This window comes from the organism of the source record quoted next, unplaced genomic scaffold, assembly GCF_019419815.1.
Source record: "Pyrus x bretschneideri cultivar Hongxiangsu unplaced genomic scaffold, Pyrus_bretschneideri_v1 Contig2, whole genome shotgun sequence".
Lineage (NCBI taxonomy): Eukaryota > Viridiplantae > Streptophyta > Magnoliopsida > Rosales > Rosaceae > Pyrus > Pyrus x bretschneideri.
Genome location: NW_025999501.1, coordinates 102,856 through 115,954, shown reverse-complemented (window position 1 = coordinate 115,954; position 13,099 = coordinate 102,856). Strand labels below are relative to the sequence as shown.

The 13,099-nt window shown below is 36.4% G+C and overlaps 2 long non-coding RNA genes across 2 annotated transcripts; one reads left to right on the top strand and one right to left on the bottom strand.

Annotated features, from left to right (window-relative positions):
- Window positions 1-5,908: 5,908 nt before the first annotated feature.
- On the top strand, window positions 5,909-7,613 carry LOC125476658. The gene is made up of 4 exons (XR_007257979.1): window positions 5,909-5,942; window positions 6,253-6,322; window positions 6,424-6,515; window positions 7,453-7,613. It is a non-coding gene; the product is annotated as an uncharacterized LOC125476658 (long non-coding RNA).
- On the bottom strand, window positions 6,910-7,469 carry LOC125476659. The gene is made up of 2 exons (XR_007257980.1): window positions 7,328-7,469; window positions 6,910-7,205 (listed from the first exon to the last, which is right to left on the bottom strand). It is a non-coding gene; the product is annotated as an uncharacterized LOC125476659 (long non-coding RNA).
- Window positions 7,614-13,099: the final 5,486 nt, after the last annotated feature.

The following is a 13,099-nucleotide window of genomic DNA, read 5'->3' as shown; positions in this document are numbered from 1 at the left end:
GAGGGTATTGTTATGCTGCAAAATAATGGCACATATGATGAGATTGGGTATTGTCCATGCATGGTGAATGTCACTGGCTTCAGTAAGTGATAAGCTGACTGTGATACTTTTTTGTGAATTTTGCTTCATGTACATATACAAATGCCATAGGGAAGGCATAGATCCAATTGGGTGGAGTTGTTTGTTCAGTTTGCTGTTGGTGGATGTGTATAGGTGCATAGGTGTTATACAATGTAACGTCATCACCCTTAGGTACTTGGATGTGTTGGACAACAGACTTGAATGTAATATGGTGTCTTTAATAGAGACAAACCTTGTTATTGATAAATGTATGGGATACAAAGTGTGGTTGGTTGTCAATGTGAATCCTTTTGCAAATTTAAATTTCTTGTCAATTCTATATTAAGAAGCTGAGTTTTAATAGAGTACATAGCTATTACTAAAATGCATGTAATACAATTCCAACCTACTGGACATTTGGAATGCTATAGATTCACACCATTGTTGGTGCCTATACTTTAAAAGTCACTGATCCTAATAGAGACACATAGGATTGGTGGGTGTATGAGTATAAAAGCCACCGATGTTAGTCTCAAACCTAGCCACTAATAAGAAAGGCAATGACATGTTTTGAAATTTAGAAATAATTATAAAATATAAAAATGTTGTACTATTCACATACCCACCAATGCAATATTGGTAGCCATTGTTACAATAGAGTCCTCTACATAGGTCACACTCTCTAGTTTAGTGGATGCTTGGTGGCCATAGAGGTTTGCCACCAATATGAGTGGCAACACTTGACAATAGCCACCAAATGAAAAGGGTGGCTTATAGCCAAATTTCTAGTAGTGTAAATTCCTGGATTGTAAGAATCTCCAAGAATATAGGAAACCTAGCTGATTCTTTATCGTATCAGGTTTCTGTATCTTATGGAATAAGAATTGTTAATCTTAGCGATGTCAACGAACTTTGCCCACGTTTCCGAATAGGATGGTGGTGCACTACTACAAATTTTTACATACATGACACAATGCATAGGTCTTGTTAAAATTTTAATGACGCAAGGATTTAGCGTCATCTTTGTGGGTGTCATTAAAGATACTTTTTTTTATGATGTTCAAAAAGTGTCATCTATTACTTCTAAGAACACCTAACGAGCGTCATTAACTTAAGAACTTGTGTCATCTGTTACCATTTAAGATGCAAAATGAGTGTTATAAATAGAGGAATGAGCGTCATGGTATACTAAACATGACATACGCACAGTGTCGTGTATAGCTTCTAAAGACACCTAGCAAGCGTCATTGAATTAAAAAATGTGTCATCTATTCCAATTTGAAAAGCGGAATATATGTCATAAACAGAGGAATGAGTGTCATGGTATACTAAACATGACATCTGTATATAGCGTCATGTACTATAGAACTGAAACCATTTGCAGCGTCATTGAATATTAGCAACGACACACAAAACGTGTCATAAACTATCCAATACATGTCTTGAAATATGTTCGATGACATATATAATGAATTTTTAATTTGAAAAGAAAACCTACATAATTCATCTAGAAAGCAAGATATTTACCTCAAATAAACCAGTATAGCTTCATAAATTTGTAATTCATCCACCACCAAAGTATTACAAAAGACAATCTTAGAGTCAACTAAAATAAGACTATAGGTTCACTTAATTTAAAATTTCACAAACTAGCAAGTCTAGTGTTTCATCTTTTGGGATGAGATCGTCAACACACTCGGCCCACTCTATTCTTAATGCATCAATTTCTTGTTGAGTGTACGTAGCTTTTTCTTTGAATTGCAACAAAGCACAACCAAAGAGAACGTATAATGACAAAAACTAATTTCAATCATTAACTAATAATAAGGCGAAACTACTTCAAAAAAACTATAGTTAGCTGCAAATTAATTTGCCTGAACTATAAATTACCTACAAAGAATATAATACTAATAAGATAGTAGCGAATACATCCATTTATGTGCTCTTTGTAATAGTAGTATTAACCTTGGTAATAATTGAGCAATTCTAATCATCAACGATTTCCTTCATGTATTTCATCACATAATATCCACATTCTACAATTCCTTCTTGCGAAGGGCACTTAATATACAATTCCTATCACTAAATCAAGGTGTGTAACAGAAAAGCAACATGCAGGGAGAGAAGGAGCTCTCACCTTGAGAAAATATTTGTCATAAAAAAACCTACAAAATCTATAAAATAATTATCAAAAACATATAAAACATAAAGAAATATACCTGTAAAATTAGCTATTAAACTTAGAGATAAATAATACCTGTAAACAATTAGCCAAATTGTTTAAAACTTCAAGATAAATAACTTGAGAGAAGAAACCATACGGTAAAGATTTAAAAATTTGCCTCTACTCTCTTCATGTGTTCATAACTCTTGTGCCCGTTGAATTTGATAACATTAAAAAGTAACTCACCTAGGATCAAATGGAGTAAAGAAATAAAATAGCGAAGAAAAAAACACTTAGGGTTGATCTCAGTTTACTACCTTGAAGTTTCTTGGTTTTCAACATTCATGAAGTTTTTTCGTAACAGTCTAGTACATAAAGTAATAATACACATTCATACATCCGTTAAGTTTTTTATCAGAACCTCCGTTAACTGATGATGTGGTATCCACATGGACAATGATTAGATACCACGTGTCAATATGGGTCCATGTGGATATTAAAAAATTAAAAATTAAAGAAAATCTCAAACTTCCCCCTCCTTCGACTCCTCTCATCTGATCTATCCCACTCCTCCCTCTTCACATCCCTGACCCACCTCTTCCCTCTCCTCCACCCTCTCCACCTTCCATCCCTTCTTTCTCCCTAGATTAACCCACGCAAACCATCCATTTGTTCTGCGATCCTAAAATTCTCCATCGAAGCCCTAATTTCAATTACCTTTCGATCTGCATCTCACTTGCAAACGGATAAGAGGAGATGGTTGGGAGAGATCGATGGTGGTTGATGGAGAATCAGAAGAACGGAGATGGAGAAGACGAGGTGTAAAGGTTACAGTGCTCGCTCATTCGGTTAGGTTCGCGTGGGTTGATCTAGGAAGAGGAATTAAAATATTAATTTTTTTCCCCTTGTCTTCCTTTCTTCCTATGTCTCTGTGTCTCTCTCCCTCATTCTTCTAAGAGAAAACCAGCAACCATCAATCTTCCCCCACCGATCCAACCCCGTGGGCTACAAGAAATGGGTTCCTAATTGGATTTTTGTCCGACAAATTCCTCGAAAATTAGAGATGGCAAAGCTTGGAGGTGGCGTAGGGAGGGTGGAGCTCTGGCATGGAAATCAAAGAGAGATGACGGTAGGAATTGTGCCATTAGGAGCGGTTTGAGTGCCTTTGTTTTTGGATTTGGAATGTTTGGAAGAATCAGAACTCTACTGTTGGGATTTTAGGATGAAAACGGTGGGGGGTTTGATTTGGGGTTTGGATTGGAAATAATTTAGAAAAGAAACAGAATTTTCAATTTTTTTTTGTTTTTTAAATATCTATGTGGGGCTCATATTGACACGTGGTACTTAGTCATTGTCTATGTGGACTTCACATCATCAGTTAATGGAGGTTCTGACGGAAAACTTAACAGATGTATGAAAGTGTTCCAAAATTATGACTTTATGTATCAGATTGGGACAAAAAAAATTTATGTAGCAAATATTGAAAACCAATAAACTTCAGAATAGTAAACTGAGATTAATCCAAAAACTTAATTGTAACCTTAGAACTACTTACATTCACGTGATAACTCAAAAGCACAACATATGGAATACCTGGACATTTTTTTTCGATTTCTGCACAGTGATTCTGACGTTTTTCTTCTTTGCAAAACCTAAACATGATGAAAAGAGTGAGAGAATGTGAGTGAGAGAATGTGAGCGAGAAAAAGGGTAGCAGGGAGATGAAGGAAGAAAGACGAAGAAAATTAAACCGAATGAATTACTCACCCACTAGAAATTTCTCTCTCGCTATTTATTGTCACTGAAAGCATACCGAAACAACCCACCGATCTCTTGAAAATGGGATGATCATATGTGGAATCATCTTCTCTAAATATGGGTCGGTTCTTCCTCCGTAGTAGCACGATTGCTGTTTGGTTTTCTAATACATGGGTGAAACAGCGAAGTGATTATTTACGAGGTCGTGGATTTTTTTATAGTGAAACTACTATACCTATGTGGGATAGGTGAATATCCCTTAAAAATTAATTTATGAAGTCTAGCACTTTTTATTTATCAAGGGGTATTATAAGGATATTTCAAGTTTTGTCATTTTAGGGGGCGTTTGTTACACCTCCTTAAGTGGGACAGGCTTGGACTGGCTTAAGTAGAATTATAATCCTACGTTTGGTAAGGGCCTGGACTAAAGTAAATGAGACTCGCCTCGACTAGGAGGCGGTCTCCGCTTCGCTAAACCTCGTTAACGAGTCCCGAGCTTTTGCTACGTATTAAGTGGGACTAATATGAAGACGAGGCCGACAGCAAGACCCGAGCTTCCCCTTGCTAAATCCCAACTTCCATTCCCTGGGTTTTCCATTCTTTCTTCTACGGCACTGTAACCGTGGCCATGCAGTCGACGACGCTTGCTCTTCCGTGGCCCGAGTCAGGGGGACAACTGCAGCTCACAACCGCGCGGACACACCCACCGCCTAATCTCAAACTCTAACCCCCAAAATTGAAAGAAAAAAAAATTTATTAACTGCTGCCCATATCGCACAGATGAACGAAGTTCTAATAGCTTGGCATAAAGTTCTCACTTCGAATCTGGCTAATTGAATAGAGAAATATAACATCTTTCGTTGCTAGCTTGCTATTAAATTCGTGAAATGATTGACAGCGCAGTAACAGAGTTACGAACCACTGTTGTAGACTTGCAATGGCAATCCTTTGCTCCAGTCATCTCTGCAAACAATTTTGATAGAGAAAACAAGTTTGGGGACGAAGAGAGATATAGAGACAGAGAGGGAGAAGGAGGGTGATAAGGAGGGATTGGGACTGAGCCAATGAGGAGAAGTGAGAAGTTTCCAGAGAGAGTAGAGTTTTTAAGAAAAGAAAAAAAGAAAAATGTTAAATCAATAATAAAAAAATATATTATAATATGTATTAAATAATATAATAGTATGGTTTGTTAATTACCCTACTTCTTAGTCCGACACTGCACCAAACGTTTCACTAAATTAGTCCAGCTTAGTCTAGTCTAAGCCAGTCCAGCTTAGTCCCTGCAGCTAGTCTAGTCCGAGACAGTCCGGTGCAACAAACGCCCCCTTAGGGTGTTGGCCAACAAAGAAATGAAGGGCCTGTTTGGGATTGAGGTGCTTAAAAAAAAAAGCTACTATGAAAAAAAGCTATGAAAATTTTTGGTGTTTGGTAAACTTTGAAAATCAGCTTTTTTTCAAAGTTGAGGGTGAAAAAAAGCCCAAAACCAAGAGATGACAAGAAGCTGCAATTTGCAGCTTCCAAAAGCAGCTTATTTTCACCACACACGGGTGAACAGTGTCCAGGTTTAATGAAATATTCCATAACCCAAAACTGCCCTCGGCTTTTCCCTTCACCGACGCTCTCGCCTTTCTCCAAAACGCTCTCGCCTTCCCTTCACCAAAACGCTCTCGCTCTTCACCTCAGAGCTCTCTCGCATAACCCGAACCTCAGGCTCTCTCTCGTTCTCTCGTTCTCTCGTTCCGTCGTTCCAAAAACTACCGATCTCGTTCTCCAGGTTTCTCCAGGTAAGCTTCTCATTTATTTGTTTGGATTTTTCAAATTAGGGATGGGGAGATTAGGGAAAGAGGGGTGGGAAGAGCAAAGGGATGAGGGTATGGGTGTCGGGAAAAACAATTGGGGATGGAGGGTGGGGAAAAATTAATTGGGGAACGGCTATGGCGTCCCCAGAGATGACCACATGGTAATTGCCTTTCTGGGTTTGGTTTCATTTGTGGGTTTTTTGGGGGTTTTTTATTTGGGTTTTGGGTTTTATGGTTCAAGTTCTGATCTTTTTGTTTATGATCTTGTTTTCGTGTTCTAATCCTAACTAGTTTAGATTAAGTGGCTAAACTTGTTTTTGATCAATTTTATTAGCTAAAGTTGCAAGCTTTGTGTTTGGCACTGCAAATTGTAGATTAAATGTTAGGATTAGTACATAATTAGAGCTCTGGTTGTGATTGTGTTATGATTCTTGCTTGTGCTAATGCTTTTCAGTTTTCGGGATTTTACAGGGAAGAGTATGGATTACAAGAGCGTCGAGGACGCGATCTTCGGTTTGGAAAGTTAGTGATAAGCAGCCAGGTTGACTTCTGTCTTTGAAATTCATGTAATCATTGTCATTGTGCTAATCATCCTCACCATAACTAAATGTGCCACTGTTTGGTTTTGTGGACCTGTGGCAGGTTATAATGCAAGTGACTCAGATTCAGATGAACTGAAGGGTGATTCTTAGCACGACGAAGTTGGCCTTCGTGTCCGATCAAATTTTGAGCTGGTATCGCTATTGTTCTTGGCCTTCTTGTGCTTGTTCTTCTACATCCTGCAATGTTTAGAATAACATAGCATGCAAAATGAGTGAACAATGAATATGTTATCCATTCTCAAAAGTTTATGATCATATGAAATCTGAAGAAGTTGGATTTGTGTTCTTTAACTGGTTATTAATTTACATGGTTTCTTTGTTTTGTTTGGTGGGGTAACTGCATTTTTTGTGTGCGTGTACTTGATCCACAATCGACTGACATTGACATGCTTTCGTTTTTGTTTATCTTCCTTTATACTGTTGATGCAAACAAATTTACAGAATATTGCTTGTTTCTCCTTGATTTTCAAGCTTAGAATTTGCTCCCTCCTCCCCAATTTCCTTCCCTTCTACCAAGACAAGAGGACGGAGCAACAGTATGTAACATATTTCCTTCCCATTATCATTTGTGATTCCTTCCACTTCTCCATCCTTATCTTTTGTTAAGATTTTCATTATACATGTCTAGTAAAAGAATATTGAGGTAATATGGTCAAATTGAAATCTGAAGAGAAAAAAGTTAAAACTATTCCTTAAGCTTGATCTTTCAAGCTCTGTGTGCTAGTATCTGTTTGTGTGGATTGCTGTGTCTGCCATATCCCAGAGGATTTCAACTCGTCTTTCGTTGTGCCTTTTTACTGATGAATAGTTTAGCACACGTCGCTGCATAGAAAAAACATAAAATAGATTCAGCATTGTGCATATTTTTGTTCCTTATGGCTATTCATTTTTCTCTGGTACGAGACTGGGTATATGAAACTGAACAGTAAGCAATATTGTGATACCTAATGGTGGCAGGCAAGTAGTGATCAACAAATAACTTTATCCTCCGCCAGATAATTGATGTTTTCCTTCTTCAATTGTGCATATCCCGCTAAATTGATCTCTAATGTCTTGTTTCTTGTGGTAGGATGTCGTAGGCTGTGCTTGGAATCGTGCTGACCCTCGCCCGTCATGGATGTGCCTGTAACAAGATTTATACTTTCTTCAGTTAATTTTGTTTATTTTCTGGACGTATCACTGTACCTAAGCCTTTATTTTCATGGGAAGACAATCATTTGTTAATTGCAATTTCATCTCTAAAATTTCGTTTGAGTTATTGTGAAAGTTAACCATGCTTAAGTGAAAGAACACGTGGCAGATGATAAGAGTTTATGATGGTGAGCAATAATGCTCCCAATAGTTTCAATAGTCTGATTTCAAATAAAAAAAAACTACTTGAATGTAAAACGCATTGAAGGCCCTAAAAACTTAAGACCTCGTTTTCAATGGCTCGTAGAGTCTCAGAGCAATTCCACGCCTAAAAAAATGAGCTGGTTCAAATTTCATTTAATCCACCCAAAATGAAATTTTCAATGGCTCGATAGTAGTGATGATGATGATGATGAATATCAAAATTATCAAGTTGAAGGATCACATGAGATAGAGGCATTAAGAAATAGAATAGCAACAAGTTTGATGAATGCATCTAATTAGACTACTTTCAAGTACATTAACAATATTGTACTAATGAATCCTAGCTATTCACTCTAAAATATTTCTATTATAGTTTGTCATCTAATATATTCTAGATAAAGTTTAAATATTTTTCTCTAAAGATATTTTATTCACTTTTATTTGTTGAAATGAATATGAGTAATATCCCTTTTGGCATTCCACAGTCCAGCTGGTTTACAAAAAGTTTACCAAACCATTATACTGATTTTTTTTCCAAACCTTTATCAAAAAAGTTTAAAAATTTGCTCTTTATTCTGCACCTTCTATACAAATTATAGCTTTTTTTAAAGTTACCAGCGAAGTCTAAAGTTTTATACATTTGAAAGGAGAATGCATCAGTGGCCCAACCATTGATCCTCGTATTAAACTTCGATAATTTATACTAATTAAGCACTAAATCACAGTATTATGTTAAATAAAAACATATAAAATCTTGAAAATAAATACAAAAGAACCAATCCTGATCCCATATCCATGTTTTCTCTTAGTCCAAAGTTTGTTTCTATGAACTGAGATTTCCATAAAGCCTCTCAAGTTGTAGCTAAATCTAAAACTAAGTATGTGTATAAACAAGTTTCCCAAAAAAAATAAAAAGTATGTATATAAACATAATCAATGGAATGATGAGAGTGAAAAATATCAATGCCTTTTCTCATACTGTGCAAATCCCACAATTCTTTTATGCGATAAAAATGCAATTTCAAATGTCATTTTTATGCTCTGTACGCATGACAAACTGGATAAATAGATCAAACACCAACAATATATTGGTGGAACATAAATACAAACAATTAAACAAAGAAATGCACATTTGGTTCTGAGTTTTAAGGATGAAAATAAACATAAATTGATGAGTAGAAACCTTCGATGATGGTCTTCAGAGCATCGTTGATAATTGATTAATAAGAAAGCTTAAATTTGCCAAAGTCACCAAAACCCAAATATAACATCCCACATCGTTCAGGGGAGTGGATCCTGTAAGTCTTCTATGTATATTCCCATCTCTACACGAGGCCTTCTAGGAACTTACACGAGAACTTCTCATGATGGGTGACCCACTAGGAAGTTCTCGTGTGACTTCCCAGAAGGCCTTGTGTAGAGATGAGAATATACATATAAGGCTTATAGGATCCACTCCCTTGGACGATGTGGGATGTTACACCAAATCCTTATTTCATGTTTACTGTGGAAAATATATAAAATATGAAACAAAAATTTGAGTAAAATAAAATTGAGACAACAAAAAATGTGTAAAACTCTTTATTAGCACAAATTCAAATATTAAGGAAGCATAAGTAGGGGGTGTGGATAGTGGCAGAGCCACATGGAGGCCAGGGTAGGGCTAGGTCCCTCCTAGAATTTTATATATATTTGCAGAGCCACATGGAGGCCAGGAGGCCAGGGTAGGGCTAGGGCCCTCCTAGAATTTTATATATATTGGCAGACCCACATGGAGGCCAGGGTAGGGCTAGGCACCTCCTAGAATTTCACATATATATATATATATATATATATATATTGTCTGGTTGTTTTAACCATCAACAGCATTTGGTCTATTGGTTATATACGTTTGACAATTCTAGAGGGTTATGGGAGGCCAGGGTAGGGCTAGGCCTCTCCTAGATTTTTATATATATTGGCAGAGCCACATGGAGGCCAGGGTAGGGCTAGGCACCTCCTAGAATTTGTTATATACGTTTGACAATTCTAGAGGGTTATGGGAGGCCAGGGTAGGGCTAGGCCTCTCCTAGATTTTTATATATATTGGCAGAGCCACATGGAGGCCAGGGTAGGGCTAGGCACCTCCTAGAATTTCACACACACACACACACACACACACACATATATATATTGTCTGGTTGTTTTAACCATCAACAGCATTTGGTCTATTGGGTTATATACGTTTGACAATTCTAGAGGCGCGCACACACACACACACACATATATATATATTGTCTGGTTGTTTTAACCATCAACAACATTTGGTCTATTGGTTATATACGTTTGACAATTCTAGAGGCGCGCGCGCGCGCGCGCGCGCACACACACACACACACACATATATATATATATATTGTCTGGTTGTTTTAACCATCAACAACATTTGGTCTATTGGTTATATACGTTTGACAATTCTAGACACACACACACACACACACACACACACACACACACATATATATATATATATATTGTCTGGTTGTTTTAACCATCAACAGCATTTGGTCTATAACCATTTGGTCTATTGGTTATATACGTTTGACAATTCTAGAGAGACACAAACACACACACACACACACACACACACACACACACACACACACACACACACACACACACACACACACATATATATATATTGTCTGGTTGTTTTAACCATCAACAGCATTTGGTCTATTGGTTATATACGTTTGACAATTCTAGAGGGTTATGGGTTTGAAACTTGCTGGACCCATTAACTTTTGTTTTTTAAACCCAACCTACAACCTTTTGTTTTTTTTTTTAACCCAACCTTATAACTAAGCTTATGTTTTACCATATAAAATTCAATTCATTTTTCTGGTTAGTTCATATAAAACAAGATCTATACAATTTAGAAGAATATCTAATTATGTTGAAAGAAAAATCTCATAAGCATAGTTTTGATTCTTGACCTTAAATTTTTGTTCGAGCCTTAATCCTTTTTTTTTTTATCAAAACTCAAAAGAAATTATGTTATTATAATATAATCTTCTTAATACCAAATTTTTCATACAAATTTTAAATTTCCATCACATTTGTTTGATTAACATTTTCCATGTAAAAAAACTTAGTTTTACTCCAAGTAATTATATTGTTATATTTTGTCTAGTTTCTTTCATATGGCTTAAAGGCCCCTCATGAGATCAATTTCTCACTCTGCCACTGGGTGTGGAGAATGTATAAAGAACATGTTGAATTGATAAATTGGATGCAAAAATAAAAAGATAAAACATAACTCAATATTTTGTTCATGAACATATGTGCATTTATGTCACCAATACTTTCACCAATTGCTTTCTCTCTTATTGGTATGGGGTAATGGTACAAAATCGATAAAATAATAATAAAAATTCAAGATAAATAACTTAAGAGAAGAAACCAAACTGGATTTAAAAGTTTACCTCTACTCTCTTCATGTGTTCATAATTCTTCTACCATTCGACAATATTAAAAAGTAACCCACCTAGGATGAAATGGAGCAAAGAAATAAAACAACAAAGAAGAAAAAAAAAGCACAACATATGTGTAGAAAAAGATATATAGGCTGAAAAGTATATTTCATTAATACGTGAATAAGAATATATACAATTACATTCCTTGCGTACCAAGGCAATATCCTTACAAGTTAGGAATACAATTATAATTAGGATTACAGTCATACATAGACTCCAACTGTGTTTCTACTTTGTCTAACACTCCCCTTCAAGTTGGAGTGTGAATGGCAAGAACTCCCAACTTGTGTAACATACTCGAAAACTTCTCCTTGTTGAGAGGCTTGGTGAACAAGTCTGCCAATTGTTGTGTTGTACCCATATACTTGGTCTCTATAGTGCCATCTACAATCTTATCTTGTATAAAGTGACAATCCATCTCAATGTGATGAGTGAAAAACAGGATTAACGGCTATATGTAACGCTGCTTGATTATCACAAAATAAAACGAAATGACCAAAAGGGAAATATTCAAATCCTTCAACAAAACCCGAAGCCAAATTACCTCGCAACAAGCACCTGCCATAACCCTATATTCTGCTTATGCTAAAGAGAACGAAATAGTCTTTTATCGATTCGTCTGCCACGAAACCAAAGAATTGCCCAAGAATACACAGTACCTAGTAGTAGAACGGCAAGTGATAGGACAACCTGCCCAATTAGAGTCACAAAATGCAGTTAACTTGATTGGGTTGTCAGAACGGAATAATAAGCCTTGACATGGGGTAGACTTTAAATAACGAATAATATGAAGTGCAGCATCCATATAAGGTATCCTTGGCTTGTGCATAAAACGACTCAAAACATGCACATAATAAGTGATATATGGTCGAGTTATAGTGAGATAAATTAGCCATCCTACTAAACGTCGATACTTTTCAGGATCCTTGAGAAGTTCTCCTTTATCAGACAATTTTGTGTCGTCCATAGGAAAAGCGACAGGCCGTGCTCCTAGAAACATACTTGCGCTGTGAAATATAAATCCCTTGTTTGGATTGAGAAACCTCAATACCCAAAAAATATTTTAAATCACCAAGGTCTTTTATCAAAAAATGATCATGGAGAAAAGATTTCAGAGAATCAATTGCACTGACATCGTTGCCTGTAATTACAATATCATCCACATAAATGAGCAAAGTTGCAAAAGACGTACCAGACTTCTTCGTGAAAAGTGAATAGTCAACTTTGGATTGTTGAAACCCAGTGGAAAGAATGGCACTGGTGAACTTGGCAAACAATTGGTGAGAAGCCTGCTTGAGACCATAAAGGGATTTGTGAAGGCAACACACAAGATTCTCCCCTGTCGTCGAATAAGAATATATACAATTACATTCCTTGCATAGCAAGGCAATATCCATACAAGTTAGGAATACAATTATAATTAGGATTACAATCATGCATAGACTCCAACCGTGTTTTTACTTTTTCTATATGGAATACCTAGACAATTTTTTTTTGATTTCTGCACATTGACTCTAACGTTTTTTCTTTGCAAAACTTAAACATGATGAAATGAGTGAAACAAGGCGAGTGAGAAAAAGGGTAGCAAGGAGGGACGAAGGTAGTGCCTAGTGAAGGCGGCAATCAACGAGATGATTGTCCACATAACCCTTTATTTCAAGCAGTCGTTGGTGTAAAACAAGTCTAATCTGTTTGATAAAGAAATTGTAGGCGTCCGAAGGAAAGAAGGAGAGAAAAAAGAGTGAGTGTGGGTGTGGGTGATGAATATTTGAGTGATTTACGGCATAAGTCTTCTACTTCGAGAAATTTGTTGGTATTTCATTTTGTCTAGGAGTATGTTGGGTAGTGGTGTTGATAGAGTCGTGA